General features: G+C 39.8%; 1 protein-coding gene across 5 annotated transcripts in view; it reads left to right on the forward strand.

Moving 5' to 3' along the window:
* The window catches only part of FUT9 (fucosyltransferase 9), a 112,230-nt gene that overhangs the window by 81,210 nt on the left and 14,232 nt on the right, over positions 1-16,788 (forward strand). Inside the window, exons 1-2 of one of the 5 annotated variants that reach the window (XM_068937829.1) lie at positions 12,160-12,322; positions 12,582-12,834. The exons of 2 other annotated variants lie outside the window; for them this stretch is intronic. The gene's annotated coding sequence lies outside the window, so the exon portion shown is untranslated. Of the gene's footprint in view, positions 1-12,159; positions 12,555-12,581; positions 12,835-16,788 lie in introns of those variants that run through there. 2 more of the 5 variants (XM_068937828.1, XM_068937827.1) reach the window with 2 other exon arrangements.

The following is a 16,788-nucleotide window of genomic DNA, read 5'->3' on the forward strand; positions in this document are numbered from 1 at the left end:
CGGGAACGGCATTCAAATACTCTTTTTAATACTCTGTATTTACAATGGAAATATACCTTCAGACTTATGATGCAAGGTAGCAGTTATCTACCACCATTACAGAGAATGTGGTGCTTATTATGCAGGGATTAGCAACAGCTTTCAAACATGCAAGCTAAAAGGCAGAGCGCTGATGACAGAGGACCAGGAAGGCCCATATTTGTAAAGTATCCTTTTGCCCTTAGAAAAAACAGTTTCTATAACCTTTCCTTAGTTATCCTTTTGGGATCATTCTGCTTGGAAAGCTTTTTCTTTACAAGTCGAAAGACAGAGGGCTTAAAAATTGCCTTCACTATATTATTTATCTAACAAGCCTTCCTTGTTTTGCTATATCTAAGCGATTTTCTCCTCTAGCTACCACAGGAATGATTTTAGTGTGCTGTGTTCAGTTTGGTATTAGTTATTTTCTATATCATTCTGTGGTTTTGTTTATTATGCTGCTTTTTATGGCATTATAGCATGATTGGTATAGATTATATTGATCTTGATAGCTTAATGGTCATATTTAGACTGTGGCCAACCATTAGGGAACTCTCAAGAACAGTGATTCCCCACTGGTAAGGTACAAACATGTTATAAGTGAGGCACAGCATGGAGCCCTATTAAATAGAAGTACAGGATGTGTGTTGGCTCGAGGTGGGGCCAGTGCTAACCTCTGGAAGTGGCCTACTGAGGAGCACTAATGGTTCCGAGTGGCATCAGCTGGTGGCAGTGCTGTCGCACTACCCCTGCATCCAGAGTCATTTCCAGAAGGCATGAGAACCAGGGCAGGGAGGAAAGTGAAGCTGGAAGTACACGGAGCTGAACACAGTTGAAGGATGTAATGCCTGTTCTCCTAGATGAGGCATTTACACAGTCAACTACAAGAAGCCTGCAGTCAAAGGTCCAGAAAAAATATGCAGAACACCATTGCTACAACCAAATTCATGGGATTTTAATACATGCTCATTAATCGGACAGATGTTTCACCTGAAAGCATCAGTGATCTGGATCCTGCAGACATTTTTAATTTGGAATTTCACTGCTGCTGGGGAAACCAGGAGTAACTCTAAACTAATGAACACAGTTAGGCTGGTATGAAATGCATGTGACATTAAGAAAGCAGTCTCCAGGAAATGTCAGGCATGTAGTATATGCTGTACCATCTCTCCATGAAAGTAACTGTAGTGCTCTTAATCAAGTATACACTTGTAGGCTTGGAAATTAATTCTGTATAACAAGTAATACAGTAAGTCCATGATTCTTCAAATCTGAACCCATTTTAATAACACAGTAGGACACATCTATGTTATAAAATAGCTTTAACAAACAAAATAATGCCCTTTGTATCAGCAGACTGCCTCCATTCTGCAATCTTTACTCTGGGCAAGCCTGGAGACTTGAACACTTGAAATGCTAAGGCTTCCAGTTCCTTATCTGGCCCTAGCTATCTCAGCACTGGTATTCTTTCCTCTGTCTCAGAGCAGTAGAGTACCAGAAAAAAAATTGCATTCATTCTTTTCTCCCACTCTTCTCACAGGTCTTTATTCCAGCAATTCCACTTATGTGGTAATTGTTGTTGGATTAAAATGCTAGGCCCCATATAGAACACTTGAAATTCTTTTTTTTTTTTGCCTTAAAATAGGAAAATGCACAGAAAACAACAAACAGTAAGTGAGGGAGAAGAACAGGAAAAGTGACATGGGTAGTATTATTTGGTTAGCTCACTAAGTTGTTAGGATGTTGCTGGAGCTACCAGATTCCCATTACTTTTACTAATTCTGGGAAAGGGAAAGGGTATGAGCTTGCCACCAAAACAAACGAGGCAAAAAATGAAATGGGTTTAGAGGATTAAGAAAGGGAACAGTAGATATGGAAGGAAAAAGAGAAGTAAGAGAGTAGTGGTTAAGAGAGTGTGTTGAGGCTGTTCTGAGTAAAAATAATGATGTCTGAGATTGAAACCATGAAGATTTCTCCATGATCTTACTGTTAGAACAGGTGACTAGTACAGGACCGGTGAGAGGACTGAAATTTTCATAAGATATCTCAGAAGCCTTGTACATCTGGATGCCACAGGTACAGGTCTTTGAGGTAGATGCTTCTAAGTACCCTTGTTTAAAAAATGTAGAGGCAATTGGGAAGCATGGTACTCCTCCGCATGGCTTTTACTAGAGCTACAGTAGTTGGAGTGTCTCCTGATGGAAATTAATAATCACTCAGGCTATATCCATATCAGAGTGAAACACCCTCTTCCCACCCTTGCTTTCCTGTAGAAAGTAATCCAGTTGTACGGCTTAGGAGGAAGACGTGATGCTCTTGACATATCTCCCATCCTGAGAGCATGCCACAGTGTACACCTGTCCTTCAGGCTTGACAAAGTATGAAAAATCTTGCAGCTATTGAAGGTATCATAAATTGATGGTTGGAACGATTTCTCACCCTCTGCAAAATTTTCTGATATCAAAAATGTTCCCATTTTTATGAGGACAAATTTGAAATCTTTCAGAACCCTCCCCCTCCAGTAAGGTCAGTTGATGTAACAGAAGCTATGGTTTTCCTTGAATATTTAATCAACATCTACCAAAAATATTCCTGAGAAAGCGTTAGCAAAAATTATATTCTGAAGAAAAGTTTTTGTTTTGACAAATTGATAATAGTCAAAACCCCCTAAGTGAGTAAACATTTTGAGACCAATTCTCCTAGAATCTTCATAGTCTAAAGTAGAGTTTTATATATCTTTTTTATATCTCAATGCATGAGAATCCAAAATCATTTGGGAAACAGTGTATGGAGAGAGACTAGGAAAGACAGGGCATTTAATTCACCTTGGGCAATGAAAACAAGCATGATATTTCCACCTTAGTTTATACTCACTGTCCGGTAAGTCACATTATCCTCCACTAGCAGAAAACAACAGCTCTTAGACTGTAGGATTTGTAAAGGAAATAAAAACTCTTTCCTCTGCATTTTAAGTAATAATCGCAGTGAAAATAATTCTATTGTTCTTAGATTTTGTAAATTATGGCATTCCAAACCTAAATTCTGTGCCACATTTGCCTCAAACCTATCCCTTTATGCAATTTCCCTTATATGTGACTGTTAAATAAAGCAGTGATGTTAATCCCAAGGGAAAAATAAATCTAGCTAGCGCAATCATACTATCAACACATCAGCTCTGTAAAACTCTGTCTTGCTTCCTTGCACAAAATGACAATTTAAAGTATCTTTCCAGGAATCTCCTGGGAGATTATCATATTTTATTCTTTGTTAAAAAAAAAAGTAAAAATCTTTGAGAACCTATTAGAACTCTCCCAGTGAAATACTTATAGTTCAGTTCTGTATAATAAGCCAGTTTCAGAAATGCTGAAATGTAATTTCATTTTACTTTTATCAGCAAGTAAAAGTCATCCATCCAAAGCCAGCTTTTCCAGATGCACACATTTCATTTGTTATCATCTTAAATAACATAGAATTGCAAACAAATTCCAGTATCTGTCAATCGCACATGAGTTCTCTTAAGCGATCTTTTACTTTCTGTTTACATTCTTATACCATGGACACTGAATAAATGCTTGCTCGGCATTCAAAAAAATAAGTTAAAGCAGGGAGACGTCCTTTAAACAGTAAGGAATTTCTAAATATTTCTTTTTTAAATGTTTCATGCGTACCTGAAAAACAACATTTTCCAATTACTGTTACATTATCTGGAATTTAGAAAACAACTGCTGCACGTAATTAGACCACTGAAAATGCAAAGTAACTCAATTTTTAAAAGTACTTCTCTGATTTGTAACCATAATCTTTCTCCTCTTGTATTGTATCGAATGTTAATAACAGGTGTCATAGAGAGCTCACTAGGAACCACAAACAAGCACAGAAATAACTCTTAGATACACTAAATACGCTAATACATCATTAGCAATATAGCTATGAGAGGTTACTTGCTAAACAGACCAGCTCTTGGCTTATCTTACTGTTGAGACTAAAAAAAAAAAAAAATCAAGGATGGCTAATTATTCCTGTGACTTCATTGTTATAGTGATGTCTACTTTAGCAATCTGGTTTGGAGCCATGTTGCGGTTTTGCAGTGAATCCCCTGACTGGCTCCCTTTACTGTGGGCTGATTCTCTTTTCATAGAGATTTGAGCATGCACAAACTATTTTCCTTTCCAAGGAAAAGGCATTAGAAGCTCTGCCTCAAAATTACCCCAGAGCTTCATGAGGCCATTCAGCTTCAAACCAACGTGTGGGCTGAACAACCACAGGCCCCAGCAGCATGTAGCCTACCTGCATATAACAAGAAGGCTCACAAATTAACCAGAGCTCCCACAACAGACTGAAGTGGTTCTCACACTTTATAAAGGGCCGTGAACTTTATAAAGTGCTATGTATGTTTTCCTCTTTGCAGCCAGCTGGCCACCATCAACTACTCCTTCAAATTCTTGCCCCTTCTTCACCATCCAAGAAATAAAACCATGAATCCACTTCAAGTACACACTCAGATTGACTTAAAGTAGAAATGGTTCGCAGCTAGATTTTTAACCTCTGATTTCTAGTGATATTTCTAGCTTTTAGGAATTTGAAACAAGTATTTTTTGTTCTAGTCGTTTAAAGAAAGCAAAATACGTTCATTGAATATGTATATTACACATGGTGCTTTTTTCTATTACGTAGCACATGTTAACTGCTATCCTTTGACTATCCCATAATAAACACCAAAGACTGAGTTAGAAAATCTTCTCAGAAATGACTGTCTTCATATATGTTCATGCAGGATCTTCCTCATTTTGACTACTGGTCAGTCACCCTGTAGGATAAACAGAGCTCTGCAAGAGAAACTCTCTCTACTGCTGAAGCTCCCGCAGCAGGAGCAGGTCAATAAGGGGCTGCTCCTCCACTGGAGCTAGGTTCTGCTGAAGAGACATTTTCCCAGCCAGACAGCTAAGTCTCAGAAGCGTTAAGGAAACAAATTAGATATGTGCACCCAGGTCATCCTTCTCTCATTCTCTTACAGAGAATAGAGCAAAACAGTCACTTCTATGAGTACAGAACAGCTTAAATAGAATAAATTCACATGTATCCAACTTAATCTCCCCTTCTGACATTGCAGAGCACAACTCCAGAACAATAAGTAATAAAAAAAAAAAAAGATACTAAGGTGCTGGCACAATACAGAAATCTGAATAGAGTAAGTAACTCAGAAAATTAACAACAATGTGGAAAAATCTTTGCTGAAACATTGAAAGAGTTTATTCTAACATCTCCTTAGAATTATTTTTCATTTGATTTATTTAAAAATACACATCAGTCTTATACCATTGTAGTGGCAGTTAATCCACTAGAAATAGCTAGTTGAAAACAATTAATTATATTTGTCATATCCACGACCCAAAACCTGAAAGCACAGTACACCTGAAAGAAAATGATCAGAAATAAAAATGAAGCAATAGTCATTGCAGACACTAAAAGTGCAAAAATGGGCAGAATGCAAATGAGAACCAAACTAGATTTTATGAACCCGTTATCTTTAAAGCTTTCCATCCTTATTAACTCTGTCAATAGATATATTTGTTTGCCTGTTAGAAAAGAGTCTTAAGTAAATCAGCTCCATTCCCCCAGGTCATAGATAGATTTTATCAGCATTCTAGTCTGAGTGATCGCCTTCTTTTTTTTTGCTGGAGTTTTTCCAAAAGTCTAAAGGCAGATTTCCAATCTCCAGATACGTATACAGAGTTCTCCTCCTGCAAGTGATCTTCAATATTGCAGGATTCGGTGCTGCTGCTGTGATTCTTTTTGAGGTAACTGTTTGGTAGCAAAGCTTTCTTTCTTCTTCTCTCTCTGATAAAAGAGTTAAAATACAGAAGAAAGAAGAGGATTTTATTTCTCATACATAATAACCCTCATCTCCACATTTCCTCTCCTCTTTCCCCCTACCCTCACTCCCTGTCTACTGCCTCGGTGAATTCAATGCTCTGTTTCTCTCCCTCATATTTGCCAGTATGGCAGTAATAGTCGCTCCATTGCCTTCTGCACCTGCTGGCTGCCACACTGGGATGTGGTAGCATATCTCATTAGAAACACTGCCTCAGTCCACGTCCAGCAGTAGTTTCCTGTTTAGTCATAAGCATACATGCATATGTATATATACTTAGATACATACAGAGGTATATATGGGTATACAAACAAAGAAATGCAAAGCAGAATCAATAAGTCACACTTCAGGGAATTTAAGAAACAGTGTGTGCTACAAATACAACACATACAAATGCATATATACATATGCATATATATTTATATCTATAACTTGTTGGAGATGTGAAAACTGATACACACCTTTAACAGGTGATTAAAGCTTTCTTGAGGTTACAGACTCTGTGTGTGTGTGTGTGTGTGTGTGTGTGTGTGTGTGTGTGTGTGTGTGTGTGTGTGTGTGTTTGTGTGTGTATGAAAGAGTGTTTATTATTTGTAACTTGTTCCAGTGCTTATATTCCCTGAACTCTCACTTGTATCCATCTTGCTGGCTCTCATGTTGCCTTAGATTTTTCATTCCTAAATTAACTTTAATCACAAAGGAATAGCTTTTGTGTTCTTTTTCTCTTCTTTTCACATGTTGCTGCATTCAACTGAAGGAACAAAATCCTAACCATACTGAAATTAATAGCAGGTTTGCTAGTGATTTTATGAGCAAGATTTCACTTCTGATATTTTTTGTCTTTTAGTAAATTCAACTTTGCTCACAGAGTTTCTACTGTAGTTCTGAAAAAGCTATTTTCTTTTTGTTGTACAGGTCAAGGGGTCATTGACTTAAATCTGACTAAATCTTCCATCTTCCTTTACTCATTTATTGTAAACAAGATCAGGATGTATTTTCAGAGATTTTGAACAGCAATATATGTCAGAGATCTGAATAATTCTGATATGACTAGTTCCTGGTGATATTTGTTTGAAGACAAATATTCTGTCTCAAAGATTCAACTGTTTTAATGTAAATTGAAATCACCATTTTCAGATATCTGTTAAAAACCTTATGCTATTGTGAAAATCACTTAATCTTTCTGAAACTTCATTTCCACCCCTCCTTTATTCCCCATAAAGCAGTTTTAGTAATAACTTTTTGACTGTGCTGTGATTAAAACTTAATTGATCCTTTTTAAAAGTCCATAAATTTTTTTAAGGGAGGGCATTTCAGGATTGAAAGTATTGTTATTTGTAGATTTGTAGATTTTAAAGTATTGTATTAAAGGAGGGAAAATATCATTTGTCTTATGGTACAGGTGTAGAAAAAGAAATAGAAAGCAATTAGCTCTTAAATTAATTCAAATTAAATTCAGCTCAGCTAAACTCAGGTTAAACTGATAGTAGATCCGGGAAGTTCTCCTGCCACCTTGTTCTTTGCCCTATATTATTAGACTAGTACTAACAGGCTTTAATTGCCTTCATAAAACATAGTCTTTGATCAGATCAAGGTCCTGGTCAGTAATATCAAGATTTCTTGATTTTATTTCTGCTTTTTGGTTTTCCTCCTTTTATAAGAGCCTACAGTATATGAATTCTAGCAGAAATTCCATTTAATTTGGCTGAGATGGAGACTTTGTGGTGATTTAGTCATTGGGCTTTTTTATATCTGACCTCTATTTGATCACATAGATCAAGGGCTGCACTCAAAAATCACGTTGTGTGCTGAGCGTTAGCATGGCTGGCCTTTAGCCGGTTGGCCTCAGAGTAGGAACCTGAAAGTTTTCTTAGGTAACTAGGTTGCCCACCTAGGAAACTAGTCGGACAGCTGGTGATGGAGACAGGCAGCACAAGCAGGGGAGGAAGGAGTGCCTTCATCCAAATGTGTGCTTAGGCACATTTGAACTCTGAAGAAGTAGGTCCTTCTCCTTTGCATTCAAAGCTGGAAATCCTCCCTGGAGATCAGGGAGATACACCCTTTCATTTTATAAAGAAATTAAGGAATTACACCTTTTTTAAACCCAGACAGAAGAGAAGATGGCTAAAGCAATCACCCAGCATATAGATCTTTTTTTTGTGATCTTTCCAGCAGAGACCTTTCAAACCACTTCTGCCATGTCCCTGCAGCATTCACAGGTACACAGGGAAGGAAGTTGCACTCCACCCTCTACTGCTGCAGATATGCCCCTGGGCATAAATCATTAAGGAGTCAATAGACAAAAGATAGAAAGCAGTCAAGAAAACATAGCAATGTCTCAATTAGCAGCTAAGGCACCAAATAGGAAGAAAAGACTCTTTGCTTCTAATTCTTGCTTCTAAGGTCTTTATATATTTTAAAATCAACAGCCACTGCAGCTTAGAAATAAGGAAATTTTTAAGGAAAGTGAAATACTTAGGTCTGAATCACTGCAGGGTGAGGCAGGATTTGTATCTTCTATCTGGGGTCATAGTTTCAATTGCTGCCTCAAGCAGCTTCATCCTATGCCTGTTTCTTCAAAAACAAAGCAGGAAAAAGCAGCTGCTACCACTGCATTTGACATGCAGTCTGCTCCTTTAGCTGCATCTGCTAGGTCTCTCTTCAGGGCTGAGAGCTGGGGGAATAGCTATTTTATTGATTTTGGAATGACCCTTCCATGTGAAGAATGAGTCCCCTTGGGGAATGTGCTGGCGTAGGGCTCTAAGCGCACAGCATGCTTAAAGGCGGAGGGCTAGAGTGAGCTTAAGTATGACCAGCCTTAAGAGACAAACGAAGAAGGGCTTTCAGCGTTGTGGTTTTGGAGTCAGATAGGAGCATTTCCCCAGAGTCCTATTAGTAGTGCCTCCTTCTGGTCTGGAGCTCCTTAGGACTGTGGGTAGCCTAATCTACCACCGGTTTATCATCCCTGTCATCAAATTAGTCCTGCCCAGCTTTGCTAAGCTGTTATCTGCAGGGAGTCAGGCTGTTTCTAAAGGCAGCTCTCAGCCCTTGCTGCTGACGCATCAGTGTCCTCAAAGCAAAGAAATACAGAATTAAATAAAGAGCACTGCTATCCTGATATCAAGCTCTTTTTAATACCTTTTCCAGCTTCTTTCCCTCGTTCTCCCTCTTTTTCCTTTTCCTTTTTTTTCCCTTGTCCTCCCTCTTTTTTTTTTCCTTTTTCCTCTTAGCTATCTCAGTTGACTTCCTTTAATAAGTTGCCTTCTGAGTAAGCTGTCCTATATAAAGGCTTTCTCCTGTAGTAGGAGCAAATAAGAACAACTTTCCCCCGTTCACCTTCTTTTAATATATACAGTGGACTTGTACCAGTGAAAAAATATGGTCTGCAAACCTTAAGATGGGAAAAAGACTGCTTAACAAATTGTACTTCCAAGATATAGTAAATAATTTTCCATGAACCTGTTAAAGTGGTAAAAATGATATTAATTCATTATGGAATCTTTGCTCTGTTCGGAACAGAATAATATATGATAATAACATTCAGTAATTGAACATTAGAATAGACTATTCTTACTTACACTGCCAGTGTTACTTGTTTATATAACAAACATAAAAAGAAGACAATAAGCTAGGAAATAGCAAGTCCTGTTATGTGTTCCACAATAAGCCGTTTTAATCTTTTCAAATAAAGTATGATCTCTGTACCAACCTGCTTTGTGCAATGCACTGTCAACAGCCTGCGTGGAATATTCTTCTTTCCCATATCCCCAACCTTGAGAGCTTCTCTTGCAGGCATCGCTGCATACGGTATCTTGGACAGTAAGTACTAACAAGAAAACAGCACCTTACAACATGTAGGTGTTTGTAACCGCTGCAAGATTTTTTCAGGCTATTATGCCTTCAGCCCATTCCTCTTATGTATTTGCTGCTTCTTGATTGAAGGATTTTTTCTTCTCTTCTATAGAAAATGCCTTTTCAGTGACTTTTTGTTAAGCTTTGTATTTTTCAGTATGTTACAGTGGTAGTTCTAGCTCTGTGCTCTTCCTTTTGTTATGCACACAAAGGCACACTCCAAGAAATTAACCGCTGGCTTCTCTCGACTGAGACTTTGGTTTTCTCAGAAGAAGACGTAGTTTGAGAGGTTTGGGGATTATTTTTGCCACTTTTACAGCATGTACTAGAAAATGGAAGTGTGTTTGTTTTCTATCTAACATATATATTCTATTTAAAATATATTTTCATTCTCATTTAATGTTGTTAGATTTTGTGGGATCACTTTTTTGTTTATCTTTTTTGAGTATGTGTGTGATTTTAAAGTTCTTTTAAAATTGTTATAAAAAATCCTGAATTTATGTTGTGTGGTGAATGGCTCTCAAAATGCAGTGCAATTGATACAATTTTGCTCTTCCTCTCTGACAGTCAGAAGTTCCTTTGATTGGTGTCTTAAATGTTTCCTACCTTTTTTCTTTCTTTTTTTTTTCCCCTCCCATTTCTTGGCACTTAACCAAACTTGGCTAATGTCTACAGGAACTTATTAACTTGTTTGCTCCAGTAAGACTTACCTCACTTAAGAGTCCTTGTTTATAATCACCTTCTATCTTGTACCTACTAGTCTTTTTCAGTAAAATGTTTGTAACTGTACCAACATAAGTCACCTTGAAAACATAATTGTTGGTACGCAAGGGGAAAATGGTGCTATTCTTCTGTTTTTCCAATTGTGTATGAATTTCATGCTGATGTCGTTACACTCATGAGTGCTTACTTGAATTGCAATTTTTCCTGACAGAAAATAAGCAATAATCATTTTTGCACCTCAGTATGATATGAAAGTTTTTTACTTTATATGCACAGTCTTTAACCTGAAGATTTGAGTCACTGGTGCTTCCTCTTTTAGGAAAGCTGGGGCAGTGAGGATATCTCATTAAGTCACACGGACAACAACTAGCAGAACCTGGACTTTAATCTCTTGGCCATTATGAGTCCCATTTCCTAAGACAGTTACCTCTCTGTTAGGAATAGTCAAGGAATTCAATTTAGTTGGCTTAATTTCTAAAACAAGTGTCTGTCCTTTCACCCTATGAAAGGAAAAAAAAAAAAACAGCCTGGTTTACAAAGAGTATGGACAAATTTCAAAAAACAGACCCATAAATCATCACCTTTCTTCACTTTCCTTCTGACTGTATTAATACAAGCCACTCTCCATTGCAGCTGCAGAGCAGACTGCAACTTATTTGAACACCTCATTTGCTCCCTCTTCTCTCTAGGGCAGCTGGTGTCTCTCTGGCAACTAGTATCCATAGCAGTGATGACTGTAAATTAAAGCAAAAACACTGACTTGTATCCCAAAAAAGTGACATCAGTACTGATTCCAAGCCCCTAGATATAGGCAAGCAGAGAACTCAAAAATGTTAAGTAGAGATCAGATTATGAGGATTTTATAGGATGTTGTTAGATGTCTCTCAGGCTTTCTTTCTAGGCTACAGAGCTGTCTCAGGAGTTTTGCTGCCACTGGCAGAATCCTCCAAATCTATGCAGTTGCATCTGCAAAAAGCAGCATTAACTCCCAATTAAAATTTTGGAGCTTGCCTATGCAGCAAGATTCAGCAGTATAAGTACTGCATAAAGGCTCTAACCGTATCTGTACAGACAGCTGACACTTAAAACTCCGCAAGTCTTGATTTGTCACAGAAGGAATGTCTCCTACAGTAAATGTTTGCTATTGTAAGTTGGCACCCTCTGCTCTTTTCTGACTTTGCTTTGCACAGAGAGATATTTTTCCATTGTAGGGAACCAGCCAGAAGCCACTGTGATTTTGGGTAGTGGAGTCAGGCACACACGCACAGAGCAAACCCAAACCAAGTCTGTGATTCTTCTTCTGCCACCTCATGCTCCATCTCTGCTTGGCTTAGCTGACACCACTTTCACAGCCATTATGAGTTAACTACGGCTCCCCATTGTGTCAATCACAAATGCATAGCTTGCGCAGATACGTTATCCGTATTTCAGCTGGTCAGCTGCAATTTTACAAGCCAGCCACAAAGCTACTGAACAGCTTTTGCTGCAGTTCTGGCAGAATCAGGGAGAGCAGCAGTCTGCTGGCCCCAAACCACATGGGAAGAAGGAAGAAATAGACCACCTGTTCCTGGAGGAGCTTTTCTTAGATCAGCTTCATTTGGTGCAGAGCCTTTTCAGGGTTTGTGAAAGAAGTACAGACTGGATTGTGCTGCATAGCTAAGATGAGCTTTATCTTCAGGAAGATAAAGAGCACTTTCCTGGGAGATAGATAAAGTTTGCTATTAAGCTACTGTGGCTGAGGACTCCCTTTTCTGTAGCCAGCGCAGTCTGGAAAGCCACCACCCATTTCACAGAATGCTATCAGTCATAAACTAGCATTGACGTGGAACAACTCAACGTGGAAGTTAACGTAAAAAGGTACTGTCTCTGCATGTTACTGAACCTGGCAGTGCTGCAGAGGTTTATGATAGCTTTGCATGCATGAATTTTCCAGTTGTAGCAAGGAGGGAACTGATAGTCCTCTTATATTCCCTCTGAGTCAGATCTCAGTGCTCATAAATAGAAAGCGATACAGCTGCAACGCGCAGTGGTGTGTCCTGACACTAATGCCAGGCTGTCTGGAAAAGTTTCTTGCGGATAGGATTTTCAGGTAATTCTACTTCTTTTTTTTTCATAGATGTCTGTGGGGTTGGAGATAGGGTGTCTCCAGTATGAACAGCAATGCTGTAGCCATTTGCCTCTGTTATTCTGCGAGACGCTGCTTCCCTGACTAGCAAAGCCGTTTGTTGTACAGTTGGATCACAGAAAAGAACCACTGAACTGTTGCCTACGCAGCTGGAGAAGGACAGTGTGAGTGCCATTGGGAGACAGAGAGCACAGACGACAGTCACAGGGGAAGGCTGGAAGCTGCTGAGCCATAGCTGCATGCTGTATGTTGCATAGCATTTGGGAGAATAGGGTTTTGCACATCAAGGCCTGAGGGGGACAAGATTCAGAGACTCGCAAAAAAACAGCAGTACCCCAGCTAGTAATAGACAACATCTGGGAAGCTTTACATTTTGCCTTTGAAAATAGGAGGTTTTTTTAATTGTCTGTGTAATTTTTCACAGCTTATTTTACAATTTCGCTGTGTGTAATATGGCAGTTTCGTGGTTTGGAAGAAAAGTTTCATGACGGGGCAGGGTGCAGTTTATTTATTTATGCTTTCAGTAATTTTCTGAAGTTTTAGAATGTCAGGTTGTGTTTTTATTAGATGTAATTTACAACAGACTGTGTTTAATATTCCACTGAACTTAAGGCTGGAAGGAATCAGGAGAGGTCATCTAGTCCAGCCCCAGGGCCTGCAGGCAGAATCTGATCTCTCTGTCATTGCTGAGTGATGCTTGTCTAACCTGTTCTTAACAATCTCCAGCTACAGATTCAGCACTATCCCTAAACAATCTATCTCACTGTCTACCTGTCATCGGGGTGCTCTTAAATGATTTTTCTAAACCTGTTCATAACAAAAATTACCACTGTTGAATAAAACAATTCCTTATTGTTCTCCAAGTGCAAATACATTACTGAAATTAAACAAATAACCTGAAAACAAAGGAGGACAAGAGGAGAAAAAAAAGAATGCTGCAAACAACAATAGAACAAAAATATGCAATCTGAGATTATCAGCTCTTTCAGCTTTCATCCTGAAAGCTTTTAACCATATGCAGTTCAGTTTAACGTTTTCATACTAGACTGCTTTCAGAAATTTACGGGACGGGCATGGAAGCAAGGCCATGTTTAGATAGTAGGGAAAAGTCCACTATGCCAGTTGCTGAAAGGAGGTGTAACTGGGAGCTGTGAGAGTTAATTCTGTCGGGAAGAAGCATCCTTTAGTCTCAGACAACTACAGCAAAAGCAGCTTGGGGCATGTCCACACAACAGTGACTTGGAGATAAGAAGTTACACTCAGGCTATCCTGAGGCAATCACCTTTTTATTAGTATTGCAGGGGAAAACACCTGCAGCAAACTTGAAGTGTCGTTTAAGAAGACACAGTTTTTTGCATCTATGTAGATATGCCATGGTGGAGCTCCTGCAACTGCCAGAGGAGGGGGTGAGCAATCTCAAAGTAGCGTTCTTTCCAGTAAATGTTTGTTTACTCGTGATTCCTATCAGTTCCCACTGCATTTGACTGTTCTTTTGACAGTCCCAGGGAGTCTATGTAGCTAGCTCCCTGCTTCTAAATGGGCCTATCTGTGACATCTCTGTTTGCCTTTGTATTCTTCTGCTTCTAAATCTTGAGCAAAAAAAAAAAAGTCCTTCATGCCAGAGATGTTCAGTCTGATCCAAGGAGTGATCCTTAGAAACTATCCTGAGGTGGTTAAGTACTTCCGAGATCAAGCAGCTGTGAAAGATGATAGTCCAGCCCTGAACACACAAGAATTTTAAAGCAGGAAAAGTAACAAATAATTGTTATTCATTATTTAGTTTCCATGGCTTCAAAAATAACACTGTTCTTTCACTCCAGCTGAATTTTAAAATCCTGTCCTCAGTCTCCCTTCCCTCTTTTGGAAACCTTTTTTCCCATACACTTTAGGATCCTTCAAAAAACCTCTTAGCTCTTCGAGAAGACTTGCAGTGACTAGCTCTACTAACTAGAGTAGTTTTTGGTGGATGGAGTGGCCAGCATTTGTTGGACTGAAAAATCATAGTGCTGACCTTGCCACCACACTTTGGAAGATCTCAGTACTAGACTAGTAACGGAAGTCATACTTCTTCAAGCTGTGATATATATTGACACGCTGGCAAGACTTTGAGGGTACACCAAAGAAGCTGGGGGCAGGATATGCCCGCAAAATAGGCATTGATATTATTGACTAAAATAGTTACCTTTTCTCCCTCCTGCAGTGTTGCATGACCGGAAAATGGCACGTCTATCTCTTCTGGAATGAGAAGTCATTTGTTGTAAAGGAGTCGTGATAAAAAACTCTCCATAAAATTTCATTTTATTTAATTTGTGATGCTCACAAAGTTCACAGATGCATTTACAAAATAGACTTATTTTTGCAAATATTGCTTGGTGTACTTGGGGTTAAAGTTGCTGGTACCCTATTACTATCTCCTTGTTTATGCTGCTACTAAATGGAGTTGCTTGTTGATGGAATGCAAAGTTTTGCACTTAAGGAGCCTCACAAAGTGTTGTACTGAGAAAAATTTTCTTTACTGATGAAATACTATACTTTCAGCCAGGAAAAAGCACCTAGAAAATACTTACTATAACACAACACTCTGAAATGCACTGTGTAATGAAACTATCAAAGGTATGGAATCCTTTCAGTTGAACAGTTTCAGTAAACACATTTCTTTAACAAAATTTTCTTTTAGAGTTTGGCATGCCAGAGATTGATGGGGGAGGGTATCTGCAAAAGGGAGTTTGTGCTTCTGTGGTTGAGGGAAAGCCATGAAAGAGGAAGGAGAAGCTAAGGTTACTTGGCTGGAGGCCTTGTATATAATGAATGTTTCTGTAGCCTCACCTTTACAGTGAGAACCGCAACAGGAGGTTGTTAGTTATCTTGGGCACAGATGGGAAGAAGGAAATGTTAAATACGGAAAAGATTCCGTATTTTAGAGAATATGAGGGAAAATTCCATGAATTCCAGTGGATAGATAGAAAAAATAAATACAACTTATATATCCTAGCATGATGTACAAATTACATCTCAAGGAAAGTACTATTTGTCGACAGTCACTTACCACAGGCCTTCATTGTGCTGCTGCTTGATTGTGTGAGGGACTCACAGAATCACAGAACAGTTGAGGTTGGAAGGGACCTCTGGAGATCATCTAGTCCAACCTCCCTGCTCAAGCAGGGTGCTCTAGACCATGTTGCACAGGACCATGTCCAGGCGGGTTTTGAATATCTCCAAAGATGGAGACTTCTCAGCCTCTCTGGGCAACCTGTTCCAGGGCTCTGTCGCCCTCAGAGTGAAGAAAATTTTCCTCAGGTTGAGTTAGAACCTCCTGTGTTTCTTTTTGTGTCCGTTGCCTCTTGTCCTGTCGCTGGGCACCACAGAGAAGAGACTGGGCCCATCCTCATCACACCCTCCCTTCAGATACTTGTACACATTGATGAGATCACCTCTCAGTCTTCCCTTCTTTAGGCTGAACAGGCCCAGCTCCCTCAGCCTTTCTTCAGAGCAGAGGTGCTCCAGTCTCCTCATCATCTTTGTAGCCCTTTGCTGGACTCTCTCCAGGAGTGCCATGTCTCTCTTGTACTGGGGAGCCCAGCACTGGACACAGTACTCCAGGTGAGGCCTCACCAGGGCTGAGCAGAGGGGCAGGATCACCTCCCTCCACCTGCTGGCAACACTCTTGCCTAGTGCACCCCAGGAGACCGTCGGCCTTCTTGGCCACAAGGGCACATTGCTGCCTCATGCTTAACTTGTTGTCCACCAGCACTCCCAGGTCCTTCTCTGCAGAGCTGCTCTCCAGCAGGTCAACGCCCAGCCGGGACTGGTGCCTGGGGTTCTTCCTCCCCAGGGGCAGGACCCTGCACTTGCCTGTGTTGAACTGCAGGAGGTTCTCTCCGCCCACCTCTCCAGCCTGTCCAGGTCCCTCTGAATGGCAGCACAGTCTTCTGGTGTGTCAGCCACTCCTCCCAGTTTTGAATCATCAGCAAATTTGCTGAGGGTGCGCCCTGTGCCTTCATCCAGGTCATGGATGAATACGTTGAACAAGACTGGACCCAGTACTGATCCCTGGGGGATACCGCTAGCTACAGGCCTCCAACCAGACCTCTGTGCCACTGACCACAACCCTCTGAGCTCGGCCATCCAGCCAGGTCTCAATCCACCTCACTGTCCACTCATCCAGCCCACACTTCCTGAGCTTACCTAGGAGGATGTG

Source organism: Struthio camelus, chromosome 3, assembly GCF_040807025.1.
Source record: "Struthio camelus isolate bStrCam1 chromosome 3, bStrCam1.hap1, whole genome shotgun sequence".
Taxonomy (NCBI): domain Eukaryota; kingdom Metazoa; phylum Chordata; class Aves; order Struthioniformes; family Struthionidae; genus Struthio; species Struthio camelus.